The sequence below is a fragment of the Schistocerca gregaria genome, chromosome 5 (assembly GCF_023897955.1).
Source record: "Schistocerca gregaria isolate iqSchGreg1 chromosome 5, iqSchGreg1.2, whole genome shotgun sequence".
Classification (NCBI taxonomy): Eukaryota; Metazoa; Arthropoda; class Insecta; order Orthoptera; family Acrididae; genus Schistocerca; species Schistocerca gregaria.
This window is the reverse complement of record NC_064924.1, coordinates 74,636,692-74,649,148: the sequence shown is the minus strand read 5'-3', so window position 1 is coordinate 74,649,148 and position 12,457 is coordinate 74,636,692. Positions and strand designations below refer to the sequence as shown.

Here is a 12,457-nt window from a genome sequence, read left to right as displayed (position 1 = left end):
GTGCACAACGGCAAATTTGTAAACAAAAATTTACCTTTCGTCGCTACAAGAGATGGATACTTTGCCGAACAGCCTGTGTCTTGTGTGCATGTTTTCGCACCTTTCCACGGCACGGCGCAGCACAGAGCGGCTCTGGTAGCTCCGAACGGCCGCACACGGCGCCTCGGACACGTCGGTTCGGCCCGCGCCCATCTCGCAGATGCTTCTCGTACTTGTGCTGTCATATGGACCACGACCCGAGCGGCAGCGAGCGGCAGTCGAGCAAAGTCGGGACAAGTCGGGACGGAAGGGGACAGCCGAGAATGCACCGTGCGAATTACGCAAATATCTGGAGGCGCGACGCGTGTCAGGCAGGTGAGACCGCTTCCCTCTGTCTTCATTTCTTGCTTTCTTGTCACTACCCCTGCCAGCCCTTTTTCCATGCTACCTTTCTCATGTGACATAGATGCTTCCATACTGATTTTAAACTATCGTAAGACACGATATTAAGGAGCTCAATTTGAAAAGAGTGCGCCAAGGAAGACTTCCAAAGAGTCTCTGGAAATAACAAAACAGTGTGAAGTGACAGAAATGTTGTGAAATACGTCAGGGCATATTGTTTTGTAGCAGTGCACAACGGCAAATTTGTAAACAAAAATTTACCTTTCGTCGCTACAAGAGATGGATACTTTGTCGAACAAACGAATGACAGGCGGTGCAACGAGCAGCTGTGTTGTGCGTCTGACCCACGTGGCGGCGCGCCGCACAGCGCGTCGCCTTCGAGGTGGAAGGACGTGCTTTGCGTCAAATGTGCCACCGAAAACGGAGATTGCGTGTGTTGGGAGGAGAGGCGAAGCCTTCTTCTGCCGTGCGGCTACTGTATAAGGACGCCAACGGCCATACCATGTTGAATACACCGGTTCTCGTCCGATCACCGAAGTTAACCAACATCGGGCCCGGTTAGTACTTGGATGGGTGACCGCCTGGGAACACCGGGTGCTGTTGGCTCCCTCTCTTCTTTTAAATTTTATGTCACTACACCTGCCAGTCCTCTTTTCATACAAACTCTCAGGTGCGACAAAGATGCTTCCACAAGCATTTTAAACCACTGTATTAAACGTAAGATGTGAAATTACAGCAATGAACTCAGTTTGAACAAGAATGCGCGGAGGAAGAGTGCTAGGAACTCGTTGAAAATAACGAAACACTGCGAATCGACGGATGTGCTCTTAAAATGCGTCAGAGCCTACTGTTTTGTAGGAGCGCTAAATTCCAATTTTGTAGCAGTGCACAACGGCAAATTTGTAAACAAAAATTTACCTTTCGTCGCTACAAGAGATGGATACTTTGCCGAACAGCCTGTGTCTTGTGTGCATGTTTTCGCACCTTTCCACGGCACGGCGCAGCACAGAGCGGCTCTGGTAGCTCCGAACGGCCGCACACGGCGCCTCGGACACGTCGGTTCGGCCCGCGCCCATCTCGCAGATGCTTCTCGTACTTGTGCTGTCATATGGACCACGACCCGAGCGGCAGCGAGCGGCAGTCGAGCAAAGTCGGGACAAGTCGGGACGGAAGGGGACAGCCGAGAATGCACCGTGCGAATTACGCAAATATCTGGAAGCGCGACGCGTGTCAGGCAGGTGAGACCGCTTCCCTCTGTCTTCATTTCTTGCTTTCTTGTCACTACCCCTGCCAGCCCTTTTTTCATGCTACCTTTCTCATGTGACATAGATGCTTCCATACTGATTTTAAACTATCGTAAGACACGATATTAAGGAGCTCAATTTGAAAAGAGTGCGCCAAGGAAGACTTCCAAAGAGTCTCTGGAAATAACAAAACAGTGTGAAGTGACAGAAATGTTGTGAAATACGTCAGGGCATATTGTTTTGTAGCAGTGCACAACGGCAAATTTGTAAACAAAAATTTACCTTTCGTCGCTACAAGAGATGGATACTTTGTCGAACAAACGAATGACAGGCGGTGCAACGAGCAGCTGTGTTGTGCGTCTGACCCACGTGGCGGCGCGCCGCACAGCGCGTCGCCTTCGAGGTGGAAGGACGTGCTTTGCGTCAAATGTGCCACCGAAAACGGAGATTGCGTGTGTTGGGAGGAGAGGCGAAGCCTTCTTCTGCCGTGCGGCTACTGTATAAGGACGCCAACGGCCATACCATGTTGAATACACCGGTTCTCGTCCGATCACCGAAGTTAACCAACATCGGGCCCGGTTAGTACTTGGATGGGTGACCGCCTGGGAACACCGGGTGCTGTTGGCTCCCTCTCTTCTTTTAAATTTTATGTCACTACACCTGCCAGTCCTCTTTTCATACAAACTCTCAGGTGCGACAAAGATGCTTCCACAAGCATTTTAAACCACTGTATTAAACGTAAGATGTGAAATTACAGCAATGAACTCAGTTTGAACAAGAATGCGCGGAGGAAGAGTGCTAGGAACTCGTTGAAAATAACGAAACACTGCGAATCGACGGATGTGCTCTTAAAATGCGTCAGAGCCTACTGTTTTGTAGGAGCGCTAAATTCCAATTTTGTAGCAGTGCACAACGGCAAATTTGTAAACAAAAATTTACCTTTCGTCGCTACAAGAGATGGATACTTTGCCGAACAGCCTGTGTCTTGTGTGCATGTTTTCGCACCTTTCCACGGCACGGCGCAGCACAGAGCGGCTCTGGTAGCTCCGAACGGCCGCACACGGCGCCTCGGACACGTCGGTTCGGCCCGCGCCCATCTCGCAGATGCTTCTCGTACTTGTGCTGTCATATGGACCACGACCCGAGCGGCAGCGAGCGGCAGTCGGGACAAGTCGGGACGGAAGGGGACAGCCGAGAATGCACCGTGCGAATTACGCAAATATCTGGAAGCGCGACGCGTGTCAGGCAGGTGAGACCGCTTCCCTCTTTCATTTCTTGCTTTCTTGTCACTACCCCTGCCAGCCCTTTTTTCATGCTACCTTTCTCATGTGACATAGATGCTTCCATACTGATTTTAAACTATCGTAAGACACGATATTAAGGAGCTCAATTTGAAAAGAGTGCGCCAAGGAAGACTTCCAAAGAGTCTCTGGAAATAACAAAACAGTGTGAAGTGACAGAAATGTTGTGAAATACGTCAGGGCATATTGTTTTGTAGCAGTGCACAACGGCAAATTTGTAAACAAAAATTTACCTTTCGTCGCTACAAGAGATGGATACTTTGTCGAACAAACGAATGACAGGCGGTGCAACGAGCAGCTGTGTTGTGCGTCTGACCCACGTGGCGGCGCGCCGCACAGCGCGTCGCCTTCGAGGTGGAAGGACGTGCTTTGCGTCAAATGTGCCACCGAAAACGGAGATTGCGTGTGTTGGGAGGAGAGGCGAAGCCTTCTTCTGCCGTGCGGCTACTGTATAAGGACGCCAACGGCCATACCATGTTGAATACACCGATTCTCGTCCGATCACCGAAGTTAACCAACATCGGGCCCGGTTAGTACTTGGATGGGTGACCGCCTGGGAACACCGGGTGCTGTTGGCTCCCTCTCTTCTTTTAAATTTTATGTCACTACACCTGCCAGTCCTCTTTTCATACAAACTCTCAGGTGCGACAAAGATGCTTCCACAAGCATTTTAAACCACTGTATTAAACGTAAGATGTGAAATTACAGCAATGAACTCAGTTTGAACAAGAATGCGCGGAGGAAGAGTGCTAGGAACTCGTTGAAAATAACGAAACACTGCGAATCGACGGATGTGCTCTTAAAATGCGTCAGAGCCTACTGTTTTGTAGGAGCGCTAAATTCCAATTTTGTAGCAGTGCACAACGGCAAATTTGTAAACAAAAATTTACCTTTCGTCGCTACAAGAGATGGATACTTTGCCGAACAGCCTGTGTCTTGTGTGCATGTTTTCGCACCTTTCCACGGCACGGCGCAGCACAGAGCGGCTCTGGTAGCTCCGAACGGCCGCACACGGCGCCTCGGACACGTCGGTTCGGCCCGCGCCCATCTCGCAGATGCTTCTCGTACTTGTGCTGTCATATGGACCACGACCCGAGCGGCAGCGAGCGGCAGTCGAGCAAAGTCGGGACAAGTCGGGACGGAAGGGGACAGCCGAGAATGCACCGTGCGAATTACGCAAATATCTGGAAGCGCGACGCGTGTCAGGCAGGTGAGACCGCTTCCCTCTTTCATTTCTTGCTTTCTTGTCACTACCCCTGCCAGCCCTTTTTTCATGCTACCTTTCTCATGTGACATAGATGCTTCCATACTGATTTTAAACTATCGTAAGACACGATATTAAGGAGCTCAATTTGAAAAGAGTGCGCCAAGGAAGACTTCCAAAGAGTCTCTGGAAATAACAAAACAGTGTGAAGTGACAGAAATGTTGTGAAATACGTCAGGGCATATTGTTTTGTAGCAGTGCACAACGGCAAATTTGTAAACAAAAATTTACCTTTCGTCGCTACAAGAGATGGATACTTTGTCGAACAAACGAATGACAGGCGGTGCAACGAGCAGCTGTGTTGTGCGTCTGACCCACGTGGCGGCGCGCCGCACAGCGCGTCGCCTTCGAGGTGGAAGGACGTGCTTTGCGTCAAATGTGCCACCGAAAACGGAGATTGCGTGTGTTGGGAGGAGAGGCGAAGCCTTCTTCTGCCGTGCGGCTACTGTATAAGGACGCCAACGGCCATACCATGTTGAATACACCGGTTCTCGTCCGATCACCGAAGTTAAGCAACATCGGGCCCGGTTAGTACTTGGATGGGTGACCGCCTGGGAACACCGGGTGCTGTTGGCTCCCTCTCTTCTTTTAAATTTTATGTCACTACACCTGCCAGTCCTCTTTTCATACAAACTCTCAGGTGCGACAAAGATGCTTCCACAAGCATTTTAAACCACTGTATTAAACGTAAGATGTGAAATTACAGCAATGAACTCAGTTTGAACAAGAATGCGCGGAGGAAGAGTGCTAGGAACTCGTTGAAAATAACGAAACACTGCGAATCGACGGATGTGCTCTTAAAATGCGTCAGAGCCTACTGTTTTGTAGGAGCGCTAAATTCCAATTTTGTAGCAGTGCACAACGGCAAATTTGTAAACAAAAATTTACCTTTCGTCGCTACAAGAGATGGATACTTTGCCGAACAGCCTGTGTCTTGTGTGCATGTTTTCGCACCTTTCCACGGCACGGCGCAGCACAGAGCGGCTCTGGTAGCTCCGAACGGCCGCACACGGCGCCTCGGACACGTCGGTTCGGCCCGCGCCCATCTCGCAGATGCTTCTCGTACTTGTGCTGTCATATGGACCACGACCCGAGCGGCAGCGAGCGGCAGTCGAGCAAAGTCGGGACAAGTCGGGACGGAAGGGGACAGCCGAGAATGCACCGTGCGAATTACGCAAATATCTGGAAGCGCGACGCGTGTCAGGCAGGTGAGACCGCTTCCCTCTTTCATTTCTTGCTTTCTTGTCACTACCCCTGCCAGCCCTTTTTTCATGCTACCTTTCTCATGTGACATAGATGCTTCCATACTGATTTTAAACTATCGTAAGACACGATATTAAGGAGCTCAATTTGAAAAGAGTGCGCCAAGGAAGACTTCCAAAGAGTCTCTGGAAATAACAAAACAGTGTGAAGTGACAGAAATGTTGTGAAATACGTCAGGGCATATTGTTTTGTAGCAGTGCACAACGGCAAATTTGTAAACAAAAATTTACCTTTCGTCGCTACAAGAGATGGATACTTTGTCGAACAAACGAATGACAGGCGGTGCAACGAGCAGCTGTGTTGTGCGTCTGACCCACGTGGCGGCGCGCCGCACAGCGCGTCGCCTTCGAGGTGGAAGGACGTGCTTTGCGTCAAATGTGCCACCGAAAACGGAGATTGCGTGTGTTGGGAGGAGAGGCGAAGCCTTCTTCTGCCGTGCGGCTACTGTATAAGGACGCCAACGGCCATACCATGTTGAATACACCGGTTCTCGTCCGATCACCGAAGTTAACCAACATCGGGCCCGGTTAGTACTTGGATGGGTGACCGCCTGGGAACACCGGGTGCTGTTGGCTCCCTCTCTTCTTTTAAATTTTATGTCACTACACCTGCCAGTCCTCTTTTCATACAAACTCTCAGGTGCGACAAAGATGCTTCCACAAGCATTTTAAACCACTGTATTAAACGTAAGATGTGAAATTACAGCAATGAACTCAGTTTGAACAAGAATGCGCGGAGGAAGAGTGCTAGGAACTCGTTGAAAATAACGAAACACTGCGAATCGACGGATGTGCTCTTAAAATGCGTCAGAGCCTACTGTTTTGTAGGAGCGCTAAATTCCAATTTTGTAGCAGTGCACAACGGCAAATTTGTAAACAAAAATTTACCTTTCGTCGCTACAAGAGATGGATACTTTGCCGAACAGCCTGTGTCTTGTGTGCATGTTTTCGCACCTTTCCACGGCACGGCGCAGCACAGAGCGGCTCTGGTAGCTCCGAACGGCCGCACACGGCGCCTCGGACACGTCGGTTCGGCCCGCGCCCATCTCGCAGATGCTTCTCGTACTTGTGCTGTCATATGGACCACGACCCGAGCGGCAGCGAGCGGCAGTCGAGCAAAGTCGGGACAAGTCGGGACGGAAGGGGACAGCCGAGAATGCACCGTGCGAATTACGCAAATATCTGGAAGCGCGACGCGTGTCAGGCAGCTGAGACCGCTTCCCTCTTTCATTTCTTGCTTTCTTGTCACTACCCCTGCCAGCCCTTTTTTCATGCTACCTTTCTCATGTGACATAGATGCTTCCATACTGATTTTAAACTATCGTAAGACACGATATTAAGGAGCTCAATTTGAAAAGAGTGCGCCAAGGAAGACTTCCAAAGAGTCTCTGGAAATAACAAAACAGTGTGAAGTGACAGAAATGTTGTGAAATACGTCAGGGCATATTGTTTTGTAGCAGTGCACAACGGCAAATTTGTAAACAAAAATTTACCTTTCGTCGCTACAAGAGATGGATACTTTGTCGAACAAACGAATGACAGGCGGTGCAACGAGCAGCTGTGTTGTGCGTCTGACCCACGTGGCGGCGCGCCGCACAGCGCGTCGCCTTCGAGGTGGAAGGACGTGCTTTGCGTCAAATGTGCCACCGAAAACGGAGATTGCGTGTGTTGGGAGGAGAGGCGAAGCCTTCTTCTGCCGTGCGGCTACTGTATAAGGACGCCAACGGCCATACCATGTTGAATACACCGGTTCTCGTCCGATCACCGAAGTTAAGCAACATCGGGACCGGTTAGTACTTGGATGGGTGACCGCCTGGGAACACCGGGTGCTGTTGGCTCCCTCTCTTCTTTTAAATTTTATGTCACTACACCTGCCAGTCCTCTTTTCATACAAACTCTCAGGTGCGACAAAGATGCTTCCACAAGCATTTTAAACCACTGTATTAAACGTAAGATGTGAAATTACAGCAATGAACTCAGTTTGAACAAGAATGCGCGGAGGAAGAGTGCTAGGAACTCGTTGAAAATAACGAAACACTGCGAATCGACGGATGTGCTCTTAAAATGCGTCAGAGCCTACTGTTTTGTAGGAGCGCTAAATTCCAATTTTGTAGCAGTGCACAACGGCAAATTTGTAAACAAAAATTTACCTTTCGTCGCTACAAGAGATGGATACTTTGCCGAACAGCCTGTGTCTTGTGTGCATGTTTTCGCACCTTTCCACGGCACGGCGCAGCACAGAGCGGCTCTGGTAGCTCCGAACGGCCGCACACGGCGCCTCGGACACGTCGGTTCGGCCCGCGCCCATCTCGCAGATGCTTCTCGTACTTGTGCTGTCATATGGACCACGACCCGAGCGGCAGCGAGCGGCAGTCGAGCAAAGTCGGGACAAGTCGGGACGGAAGGGGACAGCCGAGAATGCACCGTGCGAATTACGCAAATATCTGGAAGCGCGACGCGTGTCAGGCAGGTGAGACCGCTTCCCTCTGTCTTCATTTCTTGCTTTCTTGTCACTACCCCTGCCAGCCCTTTTTTCATGCTACCTTTCTCATGTGACATAGATGCTTCCATACTGATTTTAAACTATCGTAAGACACGATATTAAGGAGCTCAATTTGAAAAGAGTGCGCCAAGGAAGACTTCCAAAGAGTCTCTGGAAATAACAAAACAGTGTGAAGTGACAGAAATGTTGTGAAATACGTCAGGGCATATTGTTTTGTAGCAGTGCACAACGGCAAATTTGTAAACAAAAATTTACCTTTCGTCGCTACAAGAGATGGATACTTTGTCGAACAAACGAATGACAGGCGGTGCAACGAGCAGCTGTGTTGTGCGTCTGACCCACGTGGCGGCGCGCCGCACAGCGCGTCGCCTTCGAGGTGGAAGGACGTGCTTTGCGTCAAATGTGCCACCGAAAACGGAGATTGCGTGTGTTGGGAGGAGAGGCGAAGCCTTCTTCTGCCGTGCGGCTACTGTATAAGGACGCCAACGGCCATACCATGTTGAATACACCGGTTCTCGTCCGATCACCGAAGTTAAGCAACATCGGGCCCGGTTAGTACTTGGATGGGTGACCGCCTGGGAACACCGGGTGCTGTTGGCTCCCTCTCTTCTTTTAAATTTTATGTCACTACACCTGCCAGTCCTCTTTTCATACAAACTCTCAGGTGCGACAAAGATGCTTCCACAAGCATTTTAAACCACTGTATTAAACGTAAGATGTGAAATTACAGCAATGAACTCAGTTTGAACAAGAATGCGCGGAGGAAGAGTGCTAGGAACTCGTTGAAAATAACGAAACACTGCGAATCGACGGATGTGCTCTTAAAATGCGTCAGAGCCTACTGTTTTGTAGGAGCGCTAAATTCCAATTTTGTAGCAGTGCACAACGGCAAATTTGTAAACAAAAATTTACCTTTCGTCGCTACAAGAGATGGATACTTTGCCGAACAGCCTGTGTCTTGTGTGCATGTTTTCGCACCTTTCCACGGCACGGCGCAGCACAGAGCGGCTCTGGTAGCTCCGAACGGCCGCACACGGCGCCTCGGACACGTCGGTTCGGCCCGCGCCCATCTCGCAGATGCTTCTCGTACTTGTGCTGTCATATGGACCACGACCCGAGCGGCAGCGAGCGGCAGTCGAGCAAAGTCGGGACAAGTCGGGACGGAAGGGGACAGCCGAGAATGCACCGTGCGAATTACGCAAATATCTGGAAGCGCGACGCGTGTCAGGCAGGTGAGACCGCTTCCCTCTGTCTTCATTTCTTGCTTTCTTGTCACTACCCCTGCCAGCCCTTTTTTCATGCTACCTTTCTCATGTGACATAGATGCTTCCATACTGATTTTAAACTATCGTAAGACACGATATTAAGGAGCTCAATTTGAAAAGAGTGCGCCAAGGAAGACTTCCAAAGAGTCTCTGGAAATAACAAAACAGTGTGAAGTGACAGAAATGTTGTGAAATACGTCAGGGCATATTGTTTTGTAGCAGTGCACAACGGCAAATTTGTAAACAAAAATTTACCTTTCGTCGCTACAAGAGATGGATACTTTGTCGAACAAACGAATGACAGGCGGTGCAACGAGCAGCTGTGTTGTGCGTCTGACCCACGTGGCGGCGCGCCGCACAGCGCGTCGCCTTCGAGGTGGAAGGACGTGCTTTGCGTCAAATGTGCCACCGAAAACGGAGATTGCGTGTGTTGGGAGGAGAGGCGAAGCCTTCTTCTGCCGTGCGGCTACTGTATAAGGACGCCAACGGCCATACCATGTTGAATACACCGGTTCTCGTCCGATCACCGAAGTTAAGCAACATCGGGCCCGGTTAGTACTTGGCTGTCTGCCCGCCTGGCAACACCTCTGTGCCGAGCGAGCAGTACTTCCTTGTGCGACTTGGCCGGCGGCGCCTCGCGTGTCGTCTGTCTCCTGCCTCGCGGCTACATTTCATCAAGTCCGTAAGTTATGGCTATGTTGTATGATAATAGTGAAGAACGACAAAATAATGTGCAATGCGAATTCGATAGTTCCGTCGGAAAACCGTCAGCTTTCGAAATTCACCGTTGGATACTTGAGGAATTGTGTTTGTCGACCGATGACGTTCTCGGAGTTCAATTTGATACTTTCATCAATTCCGTGTTTTTGAAGTTGAAAACTCCCGAATTGTGTGATACCGTGGTAAATGTTAATGATGGTATCCGTAAATTTCGACATCTAGACGGTCGCATTAGTAACGTGACTATTTCTCATGGTGGGTTTGGCCTTCGAAATGTTCGTGTGTTCAACTTGCCTTTTGAAATCCGGAATGACACAATATCTCGTCATTTGCGGCCGTACGGGACCGTGCTATCTGTTTTTAAAGAGAAGTGGTCTTCCGCCTATCTTTTTCAGGTCGAAAACGGCGTGAGGAGTGTAAAGATGATAGTACGACAACATATTCCGTCCTTCTTGTTAGTTAACGGTCATCGTGCTTTTATAACCTATAGTGGTCAACCTCAGACGTGTTCCTTTTGCGGTGCTGTTGGTCATTACCGACAAAACTGTCCTAAACGCAGGCAGCCTGTTCAGTTGCCACGTGAGGACGTTTTAAGTGGGCCTAGCTTTGCTTCTGTTGCTGCAACGAGTTTAGGTTCCGCCCCCCCCCGCACGTGTGCAACTCGCGGCCGCCCCCCCTGTATCGGCCGCCGCTGACGTTATGGACACGTCTGTTCCTGATAGTGACTCTGTTTCTGTTTCTGAACCTCCTGTTGAGCCTTCTTTGCTCGCGGCTGCGACAACTGAATCTGTTTTTGAAAAACCGGTAGTGGACGAAGTCTCACCGCAATCCGTGCCGATGTCGGCAGAAATTGTTCCGCATACTGTCCCGGTTACGGAACCCGACATATCGGCGGTTGCTCCTACTACCGTCCCCGACAGTCTTTCTGCTGCCAGTGCTGTTGTAGAACGTGAAGCTTTTACTGCACCGAAACCGCGTAGGGACCGGAATGTCGCTCGAGCTTCTGGCACCCCACGTTTACGTAGTGCCAGTAGCTCTGCTTCGTTTAATACGCGTGGTTTTTCGGACAAAAATCGGAGTCCGTCTCCGGTGGCGCGTTCTCCTGCCCCCCCTCAGGTTCGGTCGGTCGGGCAACCGACCTCCCGACAACCGGCCACGCGCGACGGCGTAGACCTCGGCCACCGCCCGTCTCAGGGGGGAGGCAGCAGGCGCCACGCGAAAAAGCAGACCTCTTCCCGCACTCAGCCGGAGGGTGATGTTGTTGCTGCAACGCAGAAACGTGACATCGCGGTGCAACATTTGAAAACCTTCCTGAGCCAACCGACTTCTGATGCCGATTCCGGCATGGCGGTGGATCCGCCTTTGTCTGTGACACCTTCCCCCTTTCCAACCAAAAGAAAGGCCGAAGATTCGCACCTTCGTCGTGCCCCCCCTTCCACCCACGATTTGGTGCCGCCTTTATCTTCGGATGTCGAGATGCCCGCCGTGGAGCATTCCGTCACAGAAGGTGGCGTCACAGTTTCTGGGACTCCACCGCTCCCGCCCCCCCTTCCTAGTCAGTCACAGGATTGGTCGGCGGATGTGGAGGCCGGTGGTAACCATTAGTGTGACTCATTGTATGTCCTCCCCCTCCTAGCAAGTTTGTATGGTTTATCTTGTTTTAAGCAAATTTCATGTTTTTCTTTTATTTTCTTGTTTTTTAACTGTGTTATTACGTGTATATGGTTAACGACTGTAGCCAGTGGAACATCTTAACAGTTAATCTTAATAAGTTGCGAAATCCGCAGAAGGCTATGATTTTAAAAAATTTCTTGTATGATAATAACTGTCACGTCGCTTTTTTACAGGAGGTGACTTGTGAAGCGCTTTTGTTTTTGCATGATTTTACTGATTTTACTGTGATTGATAATATTGCCCCTGATAACGATACGGGCACTGCAATTTTAGTGCGTTCTGGCTTACCAATATCTAACGTTGACATTTTACCGAACGGTCGCGCTGTTGCTTGTACCATTTTTGGAATTGTGTTTGTAAATGTGTACGCTCCGTCAGGAAATGTTAAACCGGCCAGGGCTGAATTTTATGGTAGAGATTTGTGTCAGCTTCTATCCAGGAATGTCGATACTTTAATCGTTGGGGGTGATTTTAATTGTGTTTTAGACGACAGCGATCAAGAGCCGCGTCCAAACAAATGTCACGAGCTGGGTACTTTAGTCACTAGTTTTCAGCTGCTCGACACGTGGCGTGTTTTACACCCGGATTTCACCTACTTCACCTATTTTTACGGTACCGGGCGTAGCCGCCTCGATCGGATTTATGTGTCTAGGCAGCTGTCTGCCCGTATTTGTAGTGCTGACGTGACTCCTGTCGTATTTTCTGACCACTCCAGTTACTCCTGTCGTCTTTTATTGCCTCGTTTGTGTGTTCCTCGCCGTACCAATTTGTGGAAGTTCAATTGCAGTTTACTCAATGACGACCATTTTGTGACTTGTTTTAACCGTATATGGCAACGGTTGT

The 12,457-nt window shown here is 49.9% G+C and overlaps 7 non-coding genes across 7 annotated transcripts; all 7 read left to right on the top strand.

Annotated features, from left to right (window-relative positions):
- Window positions 1–868: 868 nt before the first annotated feature.
- LOC126274051 (5S ribosomal RNA) lies at window positions 869–987 on the top strand. Its single transcript, XR_007549881.1, has one exon. It is a non-coding gene; the product is annotated as a 5S ribosomal RNA (ribosomal RNA).
- A 1,146-nt stretch (window positions 988–2,133) lies between these two features.
- On the top strand, window positions 2,134–2,252 carry LOC126274050 (5S ribosomal RNA). Its single transcript, XR_007549880.1, has one exon. It is a non-coding gene; the product is annotated as a 5S ribosomal RNA (ribosomal RNA).
- A 1,133-nt stretch (window positions 2,253–3,385) lies between these two features.
- LOC126274274 (5S ribosomal RNA) lies at window positions 3,386–3,504 on the top strand. The gene has a single exon (XR_007550100.1). It is a non-coding gene; the product is annotated as a 5S ribosomal RNA (ribosomal RNA).
- Window positions 3,505–4,647: 1,143 nt separating this feature from the next.
- Window positions 4,648–4,766, top strand: LOC126274767 (5S ribosomal RNA). Its single transcript, XR_007550323.1, has one exon. It is a non-coding gene; the product is annotated as a 5S ribosomal RNA (ribosomal RNA).
- Window positions 4,767–5,909: 1,143 nt separating this feature from the next.
- On the top strand, window positions 5,910–6,028 carry LOC126274049 (5S ribosomal RNA). The gene has a single exon (XR_007549879.1). It is a non-coding gene; the product is annotated as a 5S ribosomal RNA (ribosomal RNA).
- A 1,143-nt stretch (window positions 6,029–7,171) lies between these two features.
- On the top strand, window positions 7,172–7,290 carry LOC126274197 (5S ribosomal RNA). Its single transcript, XR_007550024.1, has one exon. It is a non-coding gene; the product is annotated as a 5S ribosomal RNA (ribosomal RNA).
- Window positions 7,291–8,436: 1,146 nt separating this feature from the next.
- LOC126274766 (5S ribosomal RNA) lies at window positions 8,437–8,555 on the top strand. Its single transcript, XR_007550322.1, has one exon. It is a non-coding gene; the product is annotated as a 5S ribosomal RNA (ribosomal RNA).
- Window positions 8,556–12,457: the final 3,902 nt, after the last annotated feature.